The sequence below is a fragment of the Triticum aestivum genome, chromosome 6A (genome assembly GCF_018294505.1).
Source record: "Triticum aestivum cultivar Chinese Spring chromosome 6A, IWGSC CS RefSeq v2.1, whole genome shotgun sequence".
NCBI classification, from domain to species: Eukaryota; Viridiplantae; Streptophyta; class Magnoliopsida; order Poales; family Poaceae; genus Triticum; species Triticum aestivum.
In genome coordinates this window covers 30,928,516-30,952,222 of record NC_057809.1, presented here as the reverse complement: position 1 = coordinate 30,952,222, position 23,707 = coordinate 30,928,516, and positions in this window count along the sequence as shown.

Genomic DNA, 23,707 nt, shown 5'->3' with positions numbered 1-23,707 from the left:
TAAGCTGTTTGGGTAAACATTTTCTAGGATGTCACTTGTTGTCTGCTAAATTTGCATCATGCTAATATAGATATAATTGACCACACATAATTCCTCTGGTCCAAACTCCAACATGTCTGTAATTATGCTTTGTGTGCAGTCTAGTTTCTTTAGTTTTTGCCACCCGGACCTGTATACTTTATATCGAAAATCAACATCGCATCTTAAAAACTGCTTTCATCACTAGTACCATTTTGCTTGTTTTATCTACTGATGTTATGCGCCCTATCCATTGGATGTGCTCTTTTGCCCTTCCGTGCATCCAGTGTCTTACCTTTTGGTTTACCTCCTCCTTAGTTTGTAGTACTCCCCAAGTTTCTTCTTGTGGTGTGGACTCTTCTCCCTCCAGCCCCTCCTATGACCAATGCATATGTTCGTGCCTACTCAAAGATGACAATATTGTCATGCTAAGTAGTAGGAAAAGAACTATTAATCCTTCATTGTGCTTCAGGGATACATTTCCATTTTACTTGTACAGTTTTCCTCATTGTTGCATCACCTATTCATCTTTAAATTTATTCATTTTACAGTGGCTATAGCTCTATCAAATCATAGTGTGATTTGCATGATGTCCCGTCTAAACAAGTACTCTCTCTGTAAAGAAATTTAAGATCATCTAAATCACTATTTTAGTGATATAAATGATCTTATATTTCTTTACAGAGGGAGTAATTGAGAACTAACAATACCTGAGCATTTGTTTTCAAATTTCCTTTATTTATGCGGAACTATAGGATTGTCATTTCACATTCCTCCTCATACCTAGTGATCTAATGATTGTGACAGTACTTGAAGAGTGCCTTTTTTAAATCTCTTGTTGAATCTTACACATCTATATATCGTTTTGCTTGCAGTTGTAGCTTTATGGATGATCATTCCAGTTCTAGGCTGTTTGGTTAATCATTTTCTCGGCGTGTTATGTTGTCCACCAAACTTGCATATATATGTACCTGATCATTAGCCACTAATATAACTTAGCTGGTACAAACTTTATGCAGCTATGCTTTGTGTGCAATCTAGTTTCTTCAGTTTGGACCACCATGTACCTTTAATATTTGAAGTTAAAAGTACACTACCACACTACAAATTACCTATCGATGTTCTATGTCTGGGATGTTCGTTTTATCTAGTAATGTTGAGATGGCTTTTGGCACAATTTCCACCCTAACATTTTCTGTTTGAATCATACGACACCAATAGCTTTTCCTGAATGGTAGTATAAGTTTCATTGACCGGTGATATTTGCTCTGCAGGTATCTACTTTTATTCTGGCGGTTGAGAACTTGAGATGCAGAAATGGGCTTTTGGGTGCAATTCCTTTCGTTCCTATGCTTGATGTGGAGTGCACTTGTAGGAATCAATATATTGCTTCATTAGCTAACTTCTGCATGTTATCTAATTTCCATAGACATTCAACTGGCATGAATGTTATGCCACTTGCCTTGTGGTGGACTCACTGCTGATTGGCCTTGCTTGCTGTTATTTTGTGCGCATGTGTGGGCGTGTTTGACTATCTTCCATGTTGTCTCAAACATGTTGATTTTCAGCTTACGTTCGTTGCATGATGCCCCATTTTATATGCTTTTCTGTTGAGTTTCTATCTGGTTCCGAGCTAGATATTTGGAGGCTTAGTACTAAGTATTCCCTCCATTTCTAAATATAAGCCCTTTTGGAGATTTCAATACAGACTACATATGGATGTACATAGACATATTTTAGAGTGTAAATTTGTCACATCCCTAGTTCTGGTATGATCCTAGGCTTGCTTTGTGCATCATGTTTAAATTTCAAATGAAATCGAAATGGGGATGTTTCAAACCCTAGCACCAAAGCAAATTCAAATAGGTTCAACTTTAAAGTGGATTTTCAATGAACCCAAAATGCTTTTCAAAAATGTTCATGCTCTTTGGATAATGTTGGGAACAACAACCAGAGGTGATGCACATTTTTACAATACATTTTGGATTTTTGAATCAATGCCTAAATATTTGATTTGGAGCTATTTAAATTATATAAATATTTTAATGGCTTCAAAAATGTTGAGAATTGGTGAGGGCCTCTAGAATATTATATCTAGATGCCACAGTTATTTTCAGCATTTATGGAAATGTTTTAACATTTCTTTTAAATACAAAACAAATGTCAGAAATAGAAAAAGAAAATAGAAGAAGGAAAACACTTACCTGACGCTTACCTGGCGCCCCACCACGGCCCAGCAGTGGCCCAGCCCAACTGGCCATTGCCAGTCGTCTCCCTCGCCAGGAGGCAGCGATGAAAGGGAGCACGGCGAGCGTGCATGCCCGCCAGGCAGCTGCTTGCTGCCTCCTCTCCCTCCTTGGCACTGTCCACCCCCGAGAGCTCCACCGAGCCCCCTGGTCTCTCTCCATTCTCCCCGAGCTCCTCTCCTCTCCTCTGTCTCGCTATCCCCCTCTGTCCCGAGCGCATCGGAGAGCACTGCCGTGCGCCACCGCGACCACCGCCTTCCAATCGCCTCTCCGACGTGCCCACGAGGTCTGCCTCGTCGCCCTAGTCCTCTCCGCCAGGCCACGCAGCGCCGGACGCCCCCGAGCGCCTCCACGCCGTCGTCTTCAACCTTCCGACGCCGGAGATCTCCATCGCTGTCTGGCTTGCTCCGGCCCCTCCCCGAGCTCGCTGACGTTCCCTGCGTGATCCCCGTGAGCCCCTGAACCGATTCCCCCTCTCCTTTTCCCTGTACGGCCACTGTAGTCGTTGTATCCGTCGAGCCCGAAGCTCACCGCCGCCGTCCATGGCGCCGCCGCGGCCACAGCTGCTGCCACCCGCGTCCGAGCTCATCAGCGTGCTCAGCGCAACCATAGGAGCACGATGCACTCACCATCTCCTCCCCTAGTGCTCCGTAGCTCCGTTTTCATCGATGGCCGAACCACGGCCGCCACAAACCTCATCGCCGGCGTTGATTCCGGCGACCATTTGGTCCAGCTCCACCACCCACACACGCGGCTCAGCCCCAGCTCTCCATAGGACCCAACCACGCTCCAAACGGTGGTCTGTAGCGCGATCCCGACGCGCTCCACCGCGTTCGGACTCGCCGGCGGCTCACCGCCGGCGACCGCTGACCTTTGACCGGCGTGGGTTGACCCCACAGCCCAGTTTGACCCCCCCTCTCTCTCACTGACTTGCGGGCCCTGCCCGACTAATTACTATAGTTAGCGCTAATTAACTAACTAGGTTAGCTACTACAGTCACTGACTGGTGGGCCCTGCCAGTTAGTTAGGACTAACTAACTTAGTTAGTTGACTGGGTCACTGACCAGTGGGACCCACTGGTCAGATTTGACCTGGTCAGGCTCGTTGACTCGCTTACGTCATGCTGACATAGAGCTGACGCAATAATTGATTTCTGGAATTAATTTAAATTAGGAAATTCCAGAAAATAGTTAAAACTTCTAAAAATCATAGTAATTCAACCGTAACTCCAAATCAAATAAATTATATATGAAAAATTATTAGAAAAATGCAGGGAATCCATTTATGCTAGTTTCATGCATGAAAAACAAACTTATACTTGCTGTATAAGTGAAAACGTAATAATGGCATGTTATATAATTAATTTGGGATTTGCATATGAATCCTTGGTTCATATGGACTTCAACCAAATTAATGCTACATGCATTAGGGAAAATCATAGCATCTTTGAAATGTCATCTTCATGCATCATACTGTTGCATATGGTTGTTTATTGATTGCCGGCACCGTTCCCTCTCGATAGGTTCTGCTCCAAAAGGTGTCCCGGGTACCTGTCTGAGGAGCAGTGCTTCTTCGTCGATCTATCAGGCAAGCAAACCCCCTTGAGCATCTCGATAAAATCCCACTCTCTCGCTCCTGCTCCTTTTACTGCATTAGGACAACAACGATTCAAACTGCTACTTTTTGCTGCGGTAGCTGAACCCATTCCTCTGCATGACCTGTCATTGCCACAGTAAATAGTTGAAACCCACTAGCATGAGTAGGAGTTGCTTGAGCCTTGATGTGCCTGCTCATCCATGCTTGTTTTCTTTATGCCAGCTATGCTTAGAGTTGTGTCAGGTCTGATTCATCGGGAATGAATCGGAGTGGTGAACATGTCCTACCGGTAAAGGCTAAGTGTGTGAACACGTTTTGGTAAAGGTAGCGATGAGAGGCCATGTAGGAGTACTTGGTGGGTTGTCTCATTGGAACCGTCCTTAAGCACTGAGTTCTGTGTATGTTGTCCAAGTCCAGTTACTACCACACATTGGGTTCCAGTTATCCAGCCCCTCTCGGCTTATTAATCCACTTGATCTCTGTCCAGGAGTTGCAAGTAGTTTCTGGCATTTGTAGGTAGTGCTACTTGTCTACCAGGTGGTGTCCGACGAGACAGGCTTGGGACAGACTAGGCACTGTGGCACGGTGTACCAAGTGGCACCCGGATGGTGGGCTTGGGAACCCTGCACACATCGTTTGGGGCCGCGAGCGACACCCCGGCCGGATCTCCTTGCGGATGGAACCCGAATAGGCGATAAACCTAGACGAGAGACTTGTGTGGTTAGTCAGGTCATGGCCGACACCCTCGCCCGGCTTCCGCTTGAAGGATGCCGAGGTACATAACGTGTACAGGGCTATAAGTGGCGAGAGCGTGTGTGAAGAAGTACACCCCTGCAGGGTCAATATTATCTATTCGAATAGCCGTTTTCCTCGGATATGGAAACTTGGAGGACTTATGTAGTACATAGACAACTTGAAGTGGATACTCTAAAATCCGCAAGATAAGCGTGAGTTCTATGGATGGCCTTTTCGTAGGGAGACGGGAACGGATCCATAGTGGGTATTGATATGGTGAATATGTGGACTCGTGTGCGTCTTCTCACCTGAAAGAAGTTTCTGATACTCGTAGTATAGATTAGCCATTGAGTCAAAGCTGGCTTGCTGCTGTTAAAATCCACCACCCCCTTTGTTGATAATGTTGCATATGTAGATAGTTCTGAAGTAAGACTTGCTGAGTACCTTTGTACTCACGTTTGCTTATTTATGTTTTGCAGTTGGTTACCTAGTGACTTCGACGAGTAGCCTGTATCCCAGGTACGATCTTGTACCCTTGGGAGGGTCGTTTTTAGTCAGGCTTCTTAGTATTTTCCTTTTGTAGTTTTCTGTACTCAGACATGTAATGCTTCCGTTGCTTGTATGCTCTGAATGATGGGTCATGAGACCCCTGTTTGTATTGAAAGCTATGTGGCTCTTCTGGGCCTTTATCTATATGAGTTTGAGTTATGTTGTGATGCCATGATGTACAGCACATACTTGCATGTTATGCGTACGTGTAACATGTATTGCTATGTGTGGGATCCGACAACCTAGTTGTTTACCTCTGATAGCCTCTCTTATGGGGAAATGTAGTCTTGTGCTTCCATGTGCCATAGTAGTCCGCTACAGCCCGGTTCACCGGAGTCCTGCCAGCCCAGCACTACTGCTCCGGAACACTTGACTGGCCGGCATGTGATTCACTTCGTCCCTGTGTCTGTCCCTTTGGGGAAATGTCACGCGGTGACATCCGGAGTCCTGTCTAGCCTGCTACATCCCGGGTTCCCGGAGTCCTGTAAGCCCAGTGCTACAGCCCGGATTCATACGCTGTTGACCGACATGCTCGAGGTTGATTCATGTATGCCTGTCCCTGTAAGTTAATGCTACTTTGGGTTCACAACTAGTCATGTCGGCCCGGGTTCTCTGTCATATGGATGCTAGCGACACTATCATATACGTGAGCCAAAAGGCGCAAATGGTCCCAGGCCAGGTAAGGTGGCACCCGTGGGAATACCGTGTGTGAGGCCGCAAAGTGATATGAAGTGTTAGATGCTAGATCGGTGTGACTTGGGACTGGGGTCCCGACAGCGTTGGTATCAGAGCTTGACTGACTGTAGGATTATCGAGCCAAACTGGTCGAAGTTGAGTCTAGAAATGCTTTAGTTATATAAGGGAATTGATTGTGGAAGGGAACGTAAGGCTCTTTTTACTCCTTTACCTCATGTCATTCTTTCTGAGGTAGCCTCTTCTTTTCAACGAGGGTTAAGGCCTAGGCTTCTCCTCTATCTTTCAGGATGACGTGTTACTAAACCGTAAAGTCTTAGGATTGTTGGGTTGTGTCTCCTTACAGTTCCGCTACTTCCGTGTGCCATCAGTTGACCTAGAACCTTGAAATTATGATGCTGATTGATCATGCTATTCCTTTGATGAATGTCTCAAAATCCTTTTGAGCATTTACAACCGTTATGCTGCCGAAATTGTCCCAGGATTTCATGAGTATCCAATGCTTTTGCATTACATTCCGCATCCCTATGTCGATGCTAGTTCCATCCTTGTTTCCCTGGTTTCTATGCCAGGATGTCGTCTGCTAACCGAGGTTCAGTTGCTCATAGCAAGAACCACGGATATGGTAGGGATGAGGATCCTCCTGATCAGCCTTTGATGGCAGAGTTCTTGTTAGCATCCAAGAGGAACAAGCGTGAGACTAACCGCTTGCTGGCACAGATTGAGCAGAACACCGCACATCAGCGTAAGAAGTTGATTTCCATCACCAACTTCATTGGTCTGAAACCACCCACCTTCCATCATTCCATTGAGCCACTCGATGCGGATGACTGGCTCCGAAGCATCACTCACAAGTTGCATTCTACGAACGTCGCTGATAGTGACAAGGTCACCTATGCTACCTATCACCTGGAAGGTCCTGCTAGTATTTGGTGGCAGAGCTATGAGGCTATGCTTCCAGCTGGTCAGATTCCTAGCTGGAGGGATTTCACCGAGGCTTTTCGTGAGCACCACATTCCTCAGGCTCTCATTGACCGCAAGAGGGAAGAGTTCTGTAGTTTTACCCAGGGTAAGCTGCCTGTTGATGCTTACAGTAGGGAGTTTGGAAACCTCACCCGCTATGCTACAGAAGAAGTGTCCACGGACGCTAAGAAACAGGCTAGGTTCCGGAAGGGTCTCAACCCTAAGTTGCGTCGTGATCTCCACCTGCATCATTGTGATACTTTCCAGGCTCTTGTGAATAAGGCCATTAATGCAGAGACAGCTCAATTCACTTACGAGGAGTCTCGTAAGCACAACCGTGATCTGGGTTCTTCCTTCCGCTCTGGCTCTCAGAAGCGACGGATTTGGATTCCGAACTCAGCTCTTCCACCTGGATATGCACCGAGGCCATCCGATGTAGCGCCTCACCCAACTCAGCAACATGCTCCACCCAGGCCTATTAGTGGACCACTTGCCAATGTAGGTCCGCGTCCTACCCCAGGAACTTGCTTTACCTGCGGAGAACCAGGACACTACGCACATGACTGCCCTCAGTCCAGTTATACTCCACTCCAGTCTGAGAGGTCTGCTGGCCGTGAAAAGACATCAGTCAAGATGATTAGTACCAAGCCAGCCTCCATTGAATGAGCATGTGTGCACCATGCCTCAGCTTCAGAAGTTCAAGATGATCCCGATGTCGTACTGGGTACACTTCTTGTCAATTGTCACCCAGCTTCAGTTCTGTTCAATACTGGAGCATCCCACTCCTTCGTATCCGAAGGTTATGCTCGGTTGCACGACATGTCATTTTGTGATATGCCAACTCCACTAATAATCCAGACTCCTGGTTCCAAATGGCAAACCTCCAAGGTAAGCCATGGTAATGAAATCCTTGTTGACAGACTGGTATTCCTTGCTCCTTTGATATCTCTCAGGTCCTCAGATATTAACATCATCTTGGGTATGGACTGGATGACAGCTCATCATGCCAAGATCGATTGTTACACTAGATCTGTTCAACTTACACATCCATCTGGCAAAATAGTCACTGTCTCCACCAGAGTTGCAAGGCGCCAACTCTATTCGCTTAATGCCAGCCCTCTTCCAGACCTTGAAGATATTCCGGTAGTCCGTGACTTCCCGGATGTCTTTCCAGAAGAACTGCCAGGTGTCCCACCTGACAGAGATGTAGAGTTTGTCATAGATCTTATCCCAGGAACTGTTCCAATCTCTAGGAGACCATACAAGATGGCACCTTTGGAGTTAGCCGAGCTTAAGAAATAACTTGATGAGTCCTTGCAAAAGGGTTTCAGCTGTCCCAGTTCTTCTCCTTGGGCTTGTCCTGTCCTCTTCGTCAAGAAGAAGGATGGTACGGATTGAATGGTTGTAGATTATCGTCCCGTTAATTTGGTCACGATAAAGAACAAGTATCCGCTCCCGAGGATCAACGACCTGTATGATCAGCTCGCTGGATCCTCAGTCTTTTCCAAGATGGATTTGAGGTTAGGCTACCACCAAATCAAAATCAGAAACGGGGACATCCCCAAAACGGCCTTTGTCACTCGTTATGGTCAATACGAGTACACCGTGATGTCTTTCGGCCTAACCAATGCTCCAGCTACTTTCTCCGGCTTGATGAACTCGATCTTTATGGAGTACTTAGATAAGTTCGTCGTGGTTTATCTCGATGATATTCTTATTTACTCGAAGAACGAGGAAGAGCATGCCGAACATCTTAGGCTTGTGTTAGAAAAACTCAGAGAGCATCGCCTTTATGCCAAGTTCTCCAAGTGTGAATTTTGGTTGCCAGAAGTGACCTATCTAGGCCACAAGATCTCTGGTAAGGGCATTGCTATAAATCCCGAGAGAGTCAAAGCCGTTCTCGATTGGACTCCACCTGAAATAGTCAAACAAGTTAGGAGTTTCCTTGGTCTAGCTAGTTATTGTCGCCGTTTCGTTGAAGACTTCTCCAAAGTGGCCAAACCCCTCACGGAGCTTCTCAAGAAAGATAAAAGGTTTGAGTGGACCCAACAGTGTGAGCACAGTTTTCACGAACTGAAAAGACGCCTGACTTCTGCGCCCATACTCGTGCCACCGGATTTCACTAAAGACTTTGTTATCTATTGCGATGCTTCGCGTCAAGGACTAGGTTGCATTCTTATGCAGGATCGTCATGTGATTGCCTATGCATCTCGACAGTTGCATCCACATGAGGAAAATTATCCTACACATGATCTGGAGCTTGCAGTCGTAGTCTATGCACTCAAGACTTGGCGACATTACCTTCTTGGTAACCGTTGCGAAATCTACACTGACCATCAGAGTCTCAAGTATATCTTCACCCAACCGGATCTGAATCTCAGACAGAGACATTGGTTGGAGTTGATCTCGGATTATGACTTAGGAATCACCTACACCCCAGGCAAAGCCAATGTCATGGCTGATGCTTTAAGTCGTAAATACTATTGCAATAACCTCATGTTGCAACAATGTCAACCACCCCTCCATGAGGAATTCTGTAAGCTTAACCTTCACATAGCTCCTCAGGGTTTCCTTTCTACCTTGGTGGCGAAACCTACCCTTACGGATCAGATCATAGAGGCTCAGAAGCATGATACGGGAATCTCCTGGATCAAGAAGAATATTTCCAAGGGAGTTGCTGGCTGTTTCTCTATGGATGAACGAGGTGTTGTTTACTTTGGTAACCGTTTGGTGGTTCCCAAATGTCAACAGATGCAGCAACTGATCCTTAAGGAGGCCCATGAATCCCCTCTCACGATTCATCCCGGTAGTACAAAGATGTATCAGGACCTACGCCAGAGGTTTTGGTGGACTAGGATGAAGAGAGAAATCGCTTAGTATATTGCCAACTGTGACGTTTGTCGTCGCGTTAAGGCAGAGCATCAAAGACCTGCTGGCACCCTTCAACCTTTAGCTATTCCTGAGTGGAAATGGGACAAAGTTTGTATGGGCTTCATCACCGGCTTTCCTAGGACCAAGAAAGGAAATAATGCTATCTTCGTAGTCATTGATCGTCTCTCCAAAGTGGCTCACTTCCTACCTGTTCGAGAGAGTATCACTGCTAGTTAGCTCGCTGACTTATATATCTCCCGAATAGTGTCACTCCATGGTGTTCCACTAGAGATCAATTCAGACCGTGGCAGTCTTTTCACCTCTCATTTCTGGGAAAGTTTCCAAACGCCATGGGCACCCATCTTTCCTTCAGTACCGCTTTCCACCCTCAATCAAGTGGTCAGGTGGAAAGGGTCAACCAAATTCTCGAAGACATGCTTAGAGCTTGCGTTATCTCATTCGGTATGGATTGGGAGAAATGTCTTCCCTTTGCCGAGTTTGCTTATAACAATAGCTACCAATGCAGTCTTAAGAAAGCACCCTTCGAGATCCTATATGGATGAAGATGTCGAACACCTTTGAACTGGCCAGAAACCAGCGAAAGACAATTCTTTGGACCGGATATGATCCAGGAGGCAGAAGAGCAAGTTCGCATCATTCGTGAGAATTTGAAAACAGCCCAATCTCGTCAAAAGAGCCAGTATGACCGTCGTCATAAGGAAGTGGCTTATGAAGTTGGCGACAAGGCTTACCTTCGGGTTACTCCTTTGAAGGGTACCCATCGTTTCGGTATCAAGGGCAAGTTGGCTCCTTGTTACATCGGTCCTTTTCGCATTCTCGCTAAACGAGGAGAGGTTGCCTACCAGTTGGAACTACCCCCACATCTTTCTCGAGTTCATGATGTCTTCCACGTCTCTCAACTCAGGCGTTGCTTCTCGGATCCCATCCGCGGAGTGGACCACAAAACGCTTGATCTCCAAGATAACCTCACTTATCGAGAGTACCCCGTTCGCATTCTGGATCAAGTAGAGCGTGTCACTCGATGTCATAACATCAAATTTCTCAAGGTTCTATGGTCCGATCATTCCGAGAGAGAAGCTACTTGGGAGCGAGAAGATCGTCTTCGACTTGAGTACCCCGCTTTCTTTCCGCCAACTCCTGAATCTCGGGACGAGATTTTTTCGAGTGGGGGCGAGCTGTCACATCCCTAGTTCTGGTATGATCCTAGGCTTGCTTTGTGCACCATGTTTAAATTTCAAATGAAATCGAAATGGGGATGTTTCAAACCCTAGCACCAAAGCAAATTCAAATAGGTTCAACTTTAAAGTGGATTTTCAATGAACCCAAAATGCTTTTAAAAAATGTTCATGCTCTTTGGATAATGTTGGGAACAACAACCAGAGGTGATGCACATTTTTACTACACATTTTGGATTTTTGAATCAATGCCTAAATATTTGATTTGGAGCTATTTAAATTATATAAATATTTTAATGGCTCCAAAAATGTTGGGAATTGGTGAGGGCCTCTAGAATATTATATCTAGATGCCACAGTCATTTTCAGCATTTATGGAAATGTTTTAACATTTCTTTTAAATACAAAACAAATGTCAGAAATAGAAAAAGAAAATAGAAGAAGGAAAACACTTACCTGACGCTTACTTGGCGCCCCACCAAGGCCCAACAGTGGCCCAGCCCAACTGGCCATTGCCAGTCGTCTCCCTCGCCAGGAGGCAGCGACGAAAGGGAGCACGGCAAGCGTGCATGCCCGCCAGGCAGCTGCTTGCTGCCTCCTCTCCCTCCTCGGCGCTGTCCACCCCCGAGAGCTCCACCGAGCCCCCTTGTCTCTCTCTCCATACTCCCCGAGCTCCTCTCCTCTCCTCTGTCTCGCTCTCCCCCTCTGTCCCGAGCGCATCGGAGAGCACTGCCGTGCGCCACCGCGACCACCGCCTTCCAATCGCCTCTCGGACGTGCCCACGAGGCCTGCCTCGTCGCCCTAGTCCTCTCTGCCAGGCCACGCGGCGCCGGACGCCCCCGAGCGCCTCCACGCCATCGTCTTCAACCTTCCGACGCCGGAGATCTCCATCGCCGTCTCGCTTGCTCCGGCCCCTCCCCGAGCTCGCTGACCTTCCCTGCGTGATCCCCGTGAGCCCCTGAACCGATTCCCCCTCTCCTTTTCCCTGTACGGCCACTGTAGTCGTCTTATCCGTCGAGCCCGAAGCTCACCGCCGCCGCGGCCACAGCTGCTGCCACCCGCGTCCGAGCTCATCAGCGTGCTCTGCGCAACCATAGGAGCACGATGCACTCACCATCTCCTCCCCTAGTGCTCCGTAGCTTCGTTTTCATCGATGGCCGAACCACGGCAGCCGCAAACCTCGTCGCCGGCGTCGATTCCGGCGACCATTTGGTCCAGCTCCACCACCCACACACGCGGCTCAGCCCCAGCTCTCCATACGACCCAACCACGCTCGAAACGGTGGTCTGTAGCGCGATCCCGACGCGCTCCGCCGTGTCCGGAGTCGCCGGCGGCTAACCGCCGGCGACCGCTGACCTTTGACCGGCGTGGGTTGACCCCACAACCCAGTTTGACCTCCCCCTCTCTCTCACTGACTTGCTGGCCCCGCCCTACTAATTACTATAGTTAGCGCTAATTAACTAACTAGGTTAGCTACTACAGTCACTGACTGGTGGGCGCTACCAGTTAGTTAGGACTAACTAACTTAGTTGACTGGGTCACTGACCAGTGGGACCCACTGGTCAGGTTTGACATGGTCAGCCTCGTTGACTCGCTTACGTCATGCTGACGTAGAGCTGACGCAATAATTGATTTCTGGAATTAATTTAAATCAGGAAATTCCAGAAAATAGTTAAAACTTCTAAAAATCATAGTAATTCAACCGTAACTCCAAATGAAATAAATTATATATGAAAAATTATCAGAAAAATGCAAGGAATCCATTTATGCTAGTTTCATGCATGAAAAACCAACTTATACTTGCTGTATAAGTGAAAACGTAATAATGGCATGTTATATAATTAATTTGGGATTTGCATATGAATCCTTGGTTCATATGGACTTCAACCAAATTAATGCTACATGCATTAGGGCAAAGCATAGCATCTTTGAAATGTCATCTTCATGCATCATACTGTTGCATATGGTTGTTTATTGATTGCCGGCACCGTTCCCTCTCGATAGGTTCTGCTCCGGAAGGTGTCCCGAGTACCTGTCTGAGGAGCAGTGCTTCTTCGTCGATCTATCAGGCAAGCAAACCCCCTTGAGCATCTCAATAAAATCCCACTCTCTCGCTCCTGCTCCTTTTACTGCATTAGGACAACAATGATTCAAACTGCTACTTTCTGCTGCGGTAGCTGAACCCATTCCTCTGCATGACCTGTCATTGCCACAGTAAATAGTTGAAACCCACTAGCATGAGTAGGAGTTGCTTGAGCCTTGATGTGCCTGCTCATCCATGCTTGTTTTCTTTATGCCAACTAGGCTTAGAGTTGTGTCAGGTCTGATTCATCGGGAATGAATCGGAGTGGTGAACATGTCCTACCGGTAAAGGCTAAGTGTGTGAACACGTTTTGGTAAAGGTAGCGATGAGAGGCCATGTAGGAGTACATGGTGGGTTGTCTCATTGGAACCGTCCTTAAGCACTGAGTACTGTGTATGTTGTCCAAGTCCAGTTACTACCACACATAGGGTTCCAGTTATCCGGCCGCTCTCGGCTTATCTATCCACTTGATCTCTGTCCAGGAGTTGCAACTAGTTTCTGGCGTTTGTAGGTAGTGCTACTTGTCTACCAGGTGGTGTCCGACGGGACAGCCTTGGGACAGACTAGGCACTATGGCACGGTGTACCAAGTGGCACCCGGATGGTGGGCTTGGGAACCCTGCACACATCGTTTGGGGCCGCGAGCGAAACCCCGGCCGGATCTCCTTGCGGATGGAACCCGAATAGGCGATAAACCTGTACGAGAGACTTGTGTGGTTAGTCAGGTCGTGGCCGACACCCTCGCTCGGCTTCCGCTTGAAGGCTGCCGAGGTACATAACGTGTACAGGGCTATAAGTGGCGAGAGCGTGTGTGAAGAAGTACACCCCTGCAGGGTCAATATTATCTATTCGAATAGCCGTTTTCCTCGGATATGGAAACTTGGAGGACTTATGTAGTACATAGACAACTTGAAGTGGATACTCTAAAATCCGCAAGATAAGCGTGAGTGCTATGGATGGCCTTCTCGTAGGGAGACGGGAACGGATCCATAGTGGGTATTGATATGGTGAATATGTGGACTCGTGTGCGTCTTCTCACCTCAAAGAAGTTTCTGATACTTGTAGTATAGATTAGCCATTGAGTCAAAGCTGGCTTGCTGCTGTTAAACTCCACCACCCCCTTTGTTGATAATGTTGCATATGTAGATAGTTCTGAAGTAAGACTTGCTGAGTACCTTTGTACTCACGTTTCCTTATTTATGTTTTGCAGTTGGTTACCTAGTGACTTCAACAAGTAGCCTGTATCCCAGCTACGATCTTGTACCCTTGGGAGGGTCGGTTTTAGTCAGGCTTCTTAGTCTTTTCCTTTTGTAGTTGTATGTACTCAGACATGTAATGCTTCCGTTGCTTGTATGCTCTGAATGATGGGTCATGAGACCCCTGTTTGTATTGAATGCTATGTGGCTCTTCTAGGCCTTTATCTATATGAGTTTGAGTTATGTTGTGATGCCATGATGTACAGCACATACTTGCATGTTATGCGTACGTGTAACGTGTATTGCTATGTGTGGGATCCGACAACCTAGTTGTTTACCTCTGATAGCCTCTCTTGTGGGGAAATGTAGTCTTGTGCTTCCATGTGCCATAGTAGTCCGCTATAGCCCGGTTCACCGGAGTCCTGCTAGCCCAGCACTACTGCTCCGGAACACATGACTGGCCGACATGTGATTCACTTCGTCCCTGTGTCTGTCCCTTCGGGGAAATGTCACGCGGTGACATCCGGAGTCCTGTCTAGCCTGCTACAGCCCGGGTTCCCGGAGTCCTGTTAGCCCAGTGCTACAGCCCGGATTCATACGCTGTTGACCGACATTTTCGAGGTTGATTCATGTATGCCTGTCCCTGTAAGTTTGTGCTACTTTGGGTTCACAACTAGTCATGTCGGCCCGGGTTCTTTGTCATATGGATGCTAGCGACACTATCATATATGTGAGCCAAAAGGCACAAACGGTCCCGGGCCAGGTAAGGTGGCACCCATGGGAATACCGTGCGTGAGGCCGCAAAGTGATATGAAGTGTTACATGCTAGATCGGTGTGACTTGGGATCGGGGTCCCGACAAAATTCACTCATTTTGCTTAGTATGTAGCCCATATTGGAATCTTTAAAAGGTCTTATATTTAGGAACGGAGGGAGTAATAATGAATGTCGAATTGCATACCTGGTAGTTGGTAAGAAGCTCTCTGTATGTTGAATTGCACCTGTATTTGCCTGCGGCTCTACATAAACAGTTGGCAATTAAATCAGCTAATTTGCATTACTCTTTTGCTTTCTTTGTGATGTTGGATTGTTGGGGATGCCTAGATGGGTTGACTAACGTTTTGATGAGTTTTGAAGAGGCGAAAGTATCACTTCTTGCTCACAAGAAAAGGCGGAACAATCTAGTTGTGACCAAGAGAGGTAAACCAAAGGCAAGACAATCTTAGCACCTCTTACACATCGATGACTGGATATTTGCTTTAAGAGTAGCAAACTTTGACTTGAGCGATGTGATGAAGCAAGATACAGTGCATTTGATACCTAATGCTACCCGCTTAACATCCTAGTCCTATGGTCTAACAAAGCATTCCAAATCTGACATTGTATACCGCGGCTAGGAAATCATGCTAAGGTCCAACTGGACCATGCCTTGAGAATAAGCCGCCATCGTAGAAGCCTTGCGTAGGTCGGAGATCCCAGTGCCAAACCATCTCCATAACAAACTTCGGTTGGCTTCCCACAACAATAGAGAACGGAAAGCACAAAACCACCAATGGAAAATCTATCGCTCGAGGGACACAATGGGAGAATAAAGGCCATAGTGTCATTACTAAGCCAAAGGCTATGGGAACAAAGAAAAAAACCCAAGGGCCTGCCTTCTGCCGTCGAAGCTGTTGGTTGTCCACAACAACACCAACGCGAAGACCAGCATGAAGAGATCTACTACCTTGACACTAGCACAAAAACATATGAAGCGCCCGCAAAGAAACGAAGGACCGAAGGCGGTGTCGACATTGCTTCTGAGATTCATAAACTATTAAACACCACATTGCAGAAGTGCATTCAAATTTCAATATCATGGCCTCGTCCTCGTGTGTGACTTTCGATGGCAGCCTTGGTGGTGAAGTGCTCATATCAAGCTCTTCTCTTCCACTTCCAATAGCTCGGATCTGGGGACGATGACATCATTGTTGTCATTGCATCCATCTCATCGGGCTCTTGTTCGTAATCGAAAGTGGAGCAGGAGGGCGGTAGGAGGATCGCCATGGGCGTGATATCGAATGGGGGGGGGAGAGAAAAGGCGCTCACAACTCCATCAACCACCCGAGAGATCATTGTGGTTGTCGAAGCGACGTATAGATGGAGTAGGCAGATGTGGCTAGGGGAGATGGAGAATCAAAACTGAGGCATGAGTTTGGGTGCTAGGGATCGGGATTCAAGGGCATGACTTAATTAGTTGGAGGTGTTGGGTACTGCAGTATTTCAAAATTTTTACCTGCGATCACGCAAGATTTATCTAGGAGATGCATAGAAACAAGCGAGGAGAGTGTGTCCACATACCCTCGTAGACCAAAAGCGGAAGCATTTAGTAACGCGGTTGATGTAGTCAAATGTCTTCGCGATCCAACCGATCCAAGCACCGAACGTACGGCACCTCCGCATTCAGCACACGTTCGGCTCAATGACGTCCCTCGAACTCTTGATCCAGTTGAGGCCGAGGGAGAGTTCCGTCAGCACGACGGCGTGGCGACGGTGATGATGAAGTTACCGGTGCAGGGCTTCGCCTAAGCACTACGACGATATGACCGAGGTGTGTAACTATGGAGGGGGGCACCGCACACGGCTAAGAGAAGACTTGGTGTATCTTTGGGGTGCCCCCTCCCACGTATATAAAGGGGGTGAGGAGAGGAGGCCGGCCCTAAAGGGGGCACGCCAAGGGGGGGAGTTCTACTTGGACTCCCGGTCCAAGTATGATTCGCCCCCCCTTTCCTTTCCGAAGAAGGGGGAAGGGGGAAAGAGAAGGAGGAGAAGAAGGAAAGGCCTCCCCAACCCTTGTCCAATTCGGATTGGGCTTGGGGGGCACGCGCCTCCACCTGGCCACCGCCTCCTCTCTTCCACTAGGGGCCATGAAGGTCCATTAACCCCCTGGGGGTTCCGGTAACCCCCCGGTACTCCGGAAAATGTCCGAACCTTTCCGAAACCATTCCGGTGTCCAAACATAACCTTCCAATATATCAATCTTTATGTCTCGACCATTTCGAGACTCCTCTTCATGTCTGTGATCTCATCCGAGACTCCGAACAAACTTCGGTTCATCAAATCACATAACTCATAATACAAATCATCATCGAATGTTAAGCGTGCGAACCCTACGGGTTCGAGAACTATCTAGACATGACCGAGACACATCTCCGGTGAATAACCAATAGCGGAACCTGGATGCTCATATTGGTTCCTACATTTTCTACGAAGATCTTTATCGGTCAAACCGCATAACAACATACATTGTTCCCTTTGTCATCGGTATGTTACTTGCCCGAGATTCGATCGTCGGTATCATCATATCTAGTTCAATCTCGTCACTGGCAAGTCTCTTTACTCGATCTATAATGCATCATCCCATGACTAAGTTAATATTCACATTGCTTGCAAGGCTCATAGTGATGTGCATTACCGAGAGGGCCCAGGGATACCTCTCCGATACATGGAGTGACAAATCCTAATCTCGATCTATGCCAACTCAACAAACACCATCGGAGACACCTGTAGGGCATCTTTGTAATCACCTAGTTACCTTGTGATGTTTGATAGCACACAAGGTGTTCCTCCGGTATTTGGGAGTTGCATAATCTCATAGTCTGAGGAACATGTATAAGTCATGAAGAAAGCAATATCAGAAAAACTAAACGATCATTATGCTAAGCTAACGGATGGGTCTTGTCCATCACATCATTCGCTAATGATGTGATCCCGTTCATCAAATGACAACACATGTCTATGGCTAGGAAACTTAACAATATTTGACTAACGAGCTAGTCAAGTAGAGGCATACTAGGGACACCCTGTTTTTTCTATGTATTCACACATGTACTAAGTTTCCGGTTAATACAATTCTACCATGAATAATAAAAAATTATCATGATATAAGGAAATATAAATAACAACTTTATTATTGCCTCTAGGGCATATTTCCTTCCGTCTCCCACTTGCACTAGAGTCAATAATCTAGATCACATCATCATGTGATTTAACACCAATAGTTCACATCTTTATGTGATTAGTTCACATCTCCATGTGACTAACACCCAAAGGGTTTACTAGAGTCAATAATCTAGTTCACATCGCTATGTGATTAACACCCAAAGAGTACTAAGGTGTGATCATGTTTTGCTTGTGGGAAAATTTTAGTCAATGGGTCTGCCACATTCAGAGCCATATGTATTTTGCTAATTTTCTATGTAAACAATGCTCTGCATGGAGCTACTATAGCTAATTGCTCCCACTTTCAATATGTATCCAGATTGAGACTTAGAGTCATCGGATCAGTGTCAAAGCTTGCATCGACGTAACCCTTTATGACGAACTTTTTGTCACCTCCATAACCGAGAAACATGACCTTATTCCACTAAGTATAATTTTGACCGCTGTCCAGTGATCCACTCCTAGATCACTATTGTACCCTCTTGCCAAACTCATGGTGAGGTACACAATAGGTGTGGTACACAGCATAGCACACTTTATAGAACCTATGACTGAGGCAGAGGGAATGACTTTTCATTCTCTTTCTATTTTCTGTCGCGGTCGGGTTTTGAGTCTTTACTCAACTTCACACCTTGCAACACAGGCGAGAACTCCTTCTTTGACTGTTCCATTTTGAACTAGTTCAAAAACTTGTCAAGGTATGTACTCATTGAAAAAACTTATCAAGCGTCTTGATCTATATCTATAGATCTTGATGCTCAATATGGAAGCAGCTTCACCGAGGTCTTTCTTTGAAAAACTCCTTTCAAACACTCCTTTATGCTTTCCACAAAATTCTACATCATTTCTGATCAACAATATGTCATTCGCATGTACTTATCAGAAAGGCTGTAGTGCTCCCACTCACTTTCTTGTAAATACAGACTTCACCAAAAGTCTGCATAAAACCATATATTGTGATCATCTTATCAAAGCGTATATTCCAACTTCAAGATGCTTGCACCAGTCCATAGATGGATCGCTGGAGCTTGCACACTTTCTTAGCACCTTTAGGATTGACAAAACCTTCTTGTTGCATCATATACAACTCTTCTTTAAGAAATTCATTAAGGAATGTAGTTTTGATATCCATTTGCCAGATTTCATAAAATGTGGTAATTGCTAACATGATTCGGACAGACTTAAGCATCGCTATGAGTGAGAAAATCTTATCGTAGTTGAGAGAGTCCAGGATAAGGGGGTCCTCGGGCGTCCGGGCTATGCAACATTGGCCGGACTAATGGGCCGTGAAGATACAAGATAGAACACTTTCCCCCGTGTTCGGATGGGACTCTCCTTTGCGTGGATGGGAAGCTTGGCGTTCGGATATGAAGATTCCTTTCTCTGTAAACCGACTTTGTACAACCCTAGCCCCCTCCATTGTCTATATAAACTGGAGGTTTTAGTCCATAGAGGCAATCAAGGGTAGCCCCCTCCGCTGTACAGGCTAGACATATAGGGTTTAGCCATTATGATCTCGTCGTAGATCAACTCTTGTAACCCCTATAGTCATCAAAGTCAATCAAGCAGGGCGTTGGGTATTACCTCCATCAAGAGGGCCCAAACCTGGGTAAACACCGTGTCCCTGTCTCCTGTTACCTTCCATCCTTAGACGCACAGTTCGAGACCCTGCTACCTCTTGAGCACTGCGTTGGTTTGCCCTTGAAGAGGAAAGGGTGATGCAGCAAAGTAGTGTAAGTATTTCCCTCAGTTTTTGAGAACCAAGGTAGCAATCCAGTAGGAGGCCACACGCAAGTCCCTCGTACCTACACAAACAAATAAGAACATCGCAACCAACGCGATAAATGGGTTGTCGAGCCCTTCATGGTCACTTACGATAGAGATGATAAGATAATATTTTTGGTATTTTTATGATAAAGAGTAAAAGTAAAGATTGCAAAATAAAAGGTAATAGAAATAGCTTGTTGATGGAAGATTAATATGATGGAGAATAGGCCCGGGGGCCATAGGTTTCACTAGTGGCTTCTCTAAAGATAGCATAAGTATTACGGTGGGTGAACAAATTACTGTAGAGCAATTAATAGAAAAGTGAATAATTTTGAGAATATCTAGGCATGATCATGTATATAGGTGATGGTGTCCTGGACTAGGGGGTACTCAACACGTCATGTCCCGATCTGTTAGATTGGGCCGAGGACCCCCATGGCCGTATACTCATGGGCCAGTTCGGACAGCTGCCGCATACGTGGAAGATTCCACAAGACTTGGTGATCAAGACAAGGACTCCTCCCCACCGGCGTATTCGTCTAGGACTCTTGTTATCCTAGGCCTTTGGTCATTATATAAACCGAGGCCAGGCTAGTCGATAGATAATTTATACAACAATCATACCATAGGCTAGCTTCTAGGGTTTTAGCCTCTATGATCTCGTGGTAGATCAACTCTTGTACTACTCATATTATCAAGAACAATCAAGCAGGACATAGGGTATTACCTCCATCAAGAGGGCCCGAACCTGGGTAAACATCGTGTCCCCTGCCTCCTGTTACCATCGATCCTAGATGCACAGTTCAGGACCCCCTACCCGAGATCTGCCGGTTTTGACACCGACAATAGGCATCACGTCCGTGACAAGTAGACCGACTCCTCCCTGCATCTACTACTATTACTCCACACATCGACCGCTATCCAGCATGCATCTAGAGTATTAAGTTCATAAGAACAGAGTAACGCCCTGGGTAAGATGACAAGATGTAGAGGGATAAACTCAGAAAGTAACCAACACATAACCTACAAACCCAGAAAGTAGTTGCAACTCATGGACCGAGGCGAGAGGGGTCAACAAGTCGAGCGGGGTCATATTTCAGGGCCCAATGTGTGGTAGTAGCTGAATCTTAAATCACGCATACAGATCTCAGTTCTTAGGGACGGCCTCAATGAAACAACCCACCATGTACTCCTACATGGCCTCTCATCAATACCTTTACCAAAACATGTTCAACACATCCCACATATTACCGACATAAGCATTTCACTCTAGCCCATCACCCAGATGAACCAGACCTGACACAACTCTAAGCATAGCAGGCATAGCAAGGTAGGAATCACAAAACATGGCTCAATCAAGTCCTACACATGCTAGTGGGTTTCATCTAGTTACTGTGGCAACGAAAGGTCATGCAAGGGATAAGGGTTCAACTACCGTAGCACACAGCAGTTTGAATCGTGTTGTCTTAATGCAGTAAACAAGAGCAGGAGCGAGAACATGGGTTGTATCGGAATGATCAATGGTTTCTTGCCTGATGGAGTGGTAGTGGGATACTGCCCTTCAGTTGGATACTCGTGAATATCCTCGGAGGCAGAACCTACCACGAAGAGCACATCGGAACACAGTCAACACATGACGATATGCAACAATATGATGCATGCTATGACATGGCAATATGTTGGTGTCTTGGCCTAATGCAAGCTAGAATATAAAGGGATGAGCTCATTTGAATCAAAGATTCAAATATTAGCTCATTAAATATGGCATGTATAGTGCATTTCCTTATTGTTCTTAAACAGCAAGGTAAACTTGTTTTGTCATGCATGAAACCATTACAGATGGATAGATTGAATTTTTCTGATAATTTTTCATATATAATTTATCTCATTTGGAGTTATGGTTGAATTTCTATGAATTTTTGAAGTTTGAACTATTTTCTAGAATTTCCTGAATAAAAATAATTCCAGAAAACAATTACTACGTCAGCAATGCGTTAGGGTGACGTCAGCAGGTCAAAGGCGCCAGCCAGGTCAAACCTGACTGGTGGGGCCCTTCTGTCAGCCTCTCAGTGCACTAACTACGTTTAATTAGCCTAATTACTGGGCAGGGCCCACTCGTCAGTGACTAATTAGGTAAGATTTAAATAAATCTAATCCTAATTTAGTTAACAGACCGGCCCCACCTGTCATAGACTCAGGGGGGGTCTACCTGGGCCCACCCAGGGGTCAAACTGGGTCAACTCGCCGACGTTGAGCCGCCGGCGAGGCCCGAGACGGCGGAGGGCTTCGGAAAACGCCCTCAGGCGGAGATGTGCTACGCGATGCGGGGAGCGAGCTGCATCGTTTGGTGGTGGTAGTTGGGCTCGGGGTGGCCGGAAACGACGCCGGTGACGAGCTTGGCGGTCGCGGGAGTTCGGGCGAGGTCGGTTTCGAGGCTACCATGCACGGGAGGAAGAACTAGTGGTGGCTACGGGTTCCTGGGGCTGCGCTGAGCACGGTGGTGTGCCCGGCTTCAAGCGACGGTGGCTCTGGCCACGACGGCGACGAGGCACGGCGACGGCGAGCTTCGGCCATGGTGGAAATCGGAGCTAGGGGACGGAAACGGAGAGGGCGAGCACGGGGGAAGGAGCAGGAGCTCACAGGGAGTGCAGCGGTGGTCTCAGCGGGCTCGGGGCGGGCTGAGGAAGAAGTGCGGTCGCCGGCGATCTCGGATGCCCGAGGTTGAAGACGAGGGCGAAGGCGGCGTTGCAGGGCTTCCGGCGAAGCGTGGCTCAGTGGGGAGGACGAGGGAGCCGAGGAGAAGCTGATGGACTCGTCGGAGGGGCGAGGGAAGGTCTTTGGCGGCGGCTAGGGCGATCGGCGGCGAGGGGCGCGCTCGGCCATCGCGGGAGAGAGAGAGGGGGACGAGGGGGAGAGTGAGAGAGGACGAGAGGGAGATGAGGGGGGGTCGCGTGGCACTTCAGGGCGTCTCCCGGCGTCGGCAGAAGCAGGAGGTGGCCGGCGCGTGGCCGGCGCGCGGCGAGCACGCGCCCCTGCCTCCTGGCGCGAGGTAGGGGGTGACTGGCGCTGGCCAGTCGGCTGGGCCGAGCCAGGTAAGGCCCAAGTGGCTTCCTTCCCCCTTTTTTTGATTTTTGTTTTCCTTTTCTATTTTTCTGTAGCTTTAGGGCTTTATTAAAAATACCTAGGCACTTTCTAAAATCCTGAGAATAATTGTGGGCTCTGTTGGAATTATTCCTAACAGCAAACATTTATTTCCAGAATTATTTGAGCATTTGAATTATTTTATAGCATCTAAATGCCCAAATTCAAATATTTATGATTTAAATCAATGGCCTTCTGTTGACCTAGAAAAATGTGCACCTATTTTCCCAGAGGTTCTAGCCCAAGGCAAAGAGGGTGAACATTTTAGAAGGGCATTTCAGGTTCATTGAAATTATTTTTAGTAAACCCTAGTTGATTTCAGGGGGGGGGTACTGGGGGTTCTGCCTTCCCCATTTCAAGTTTCTGATGAAAGTAAATATGATGCACACTATAATGCATGGACTAGCTAGGGTGTGACAGCACGTTTAAAGAATAATCGTCAAATTCACGGAAACCTAGCAAATCACACAAAGTTTTAGGAATCATGGAAACACTAGCACCCAACTCACATAAGGCAAAGAATTCATGATCTTTAATTTTAATTTTAATAGTAGGTTACCACTCATCACTTGGGATAGAAACTTCCAATTCAAACTTTTCTTCATAAGATTGCATTAAAGCATCAATGATATGTTTAGTAAAAGCTTTATTTTGACTATAAGCATGCAGAGAATT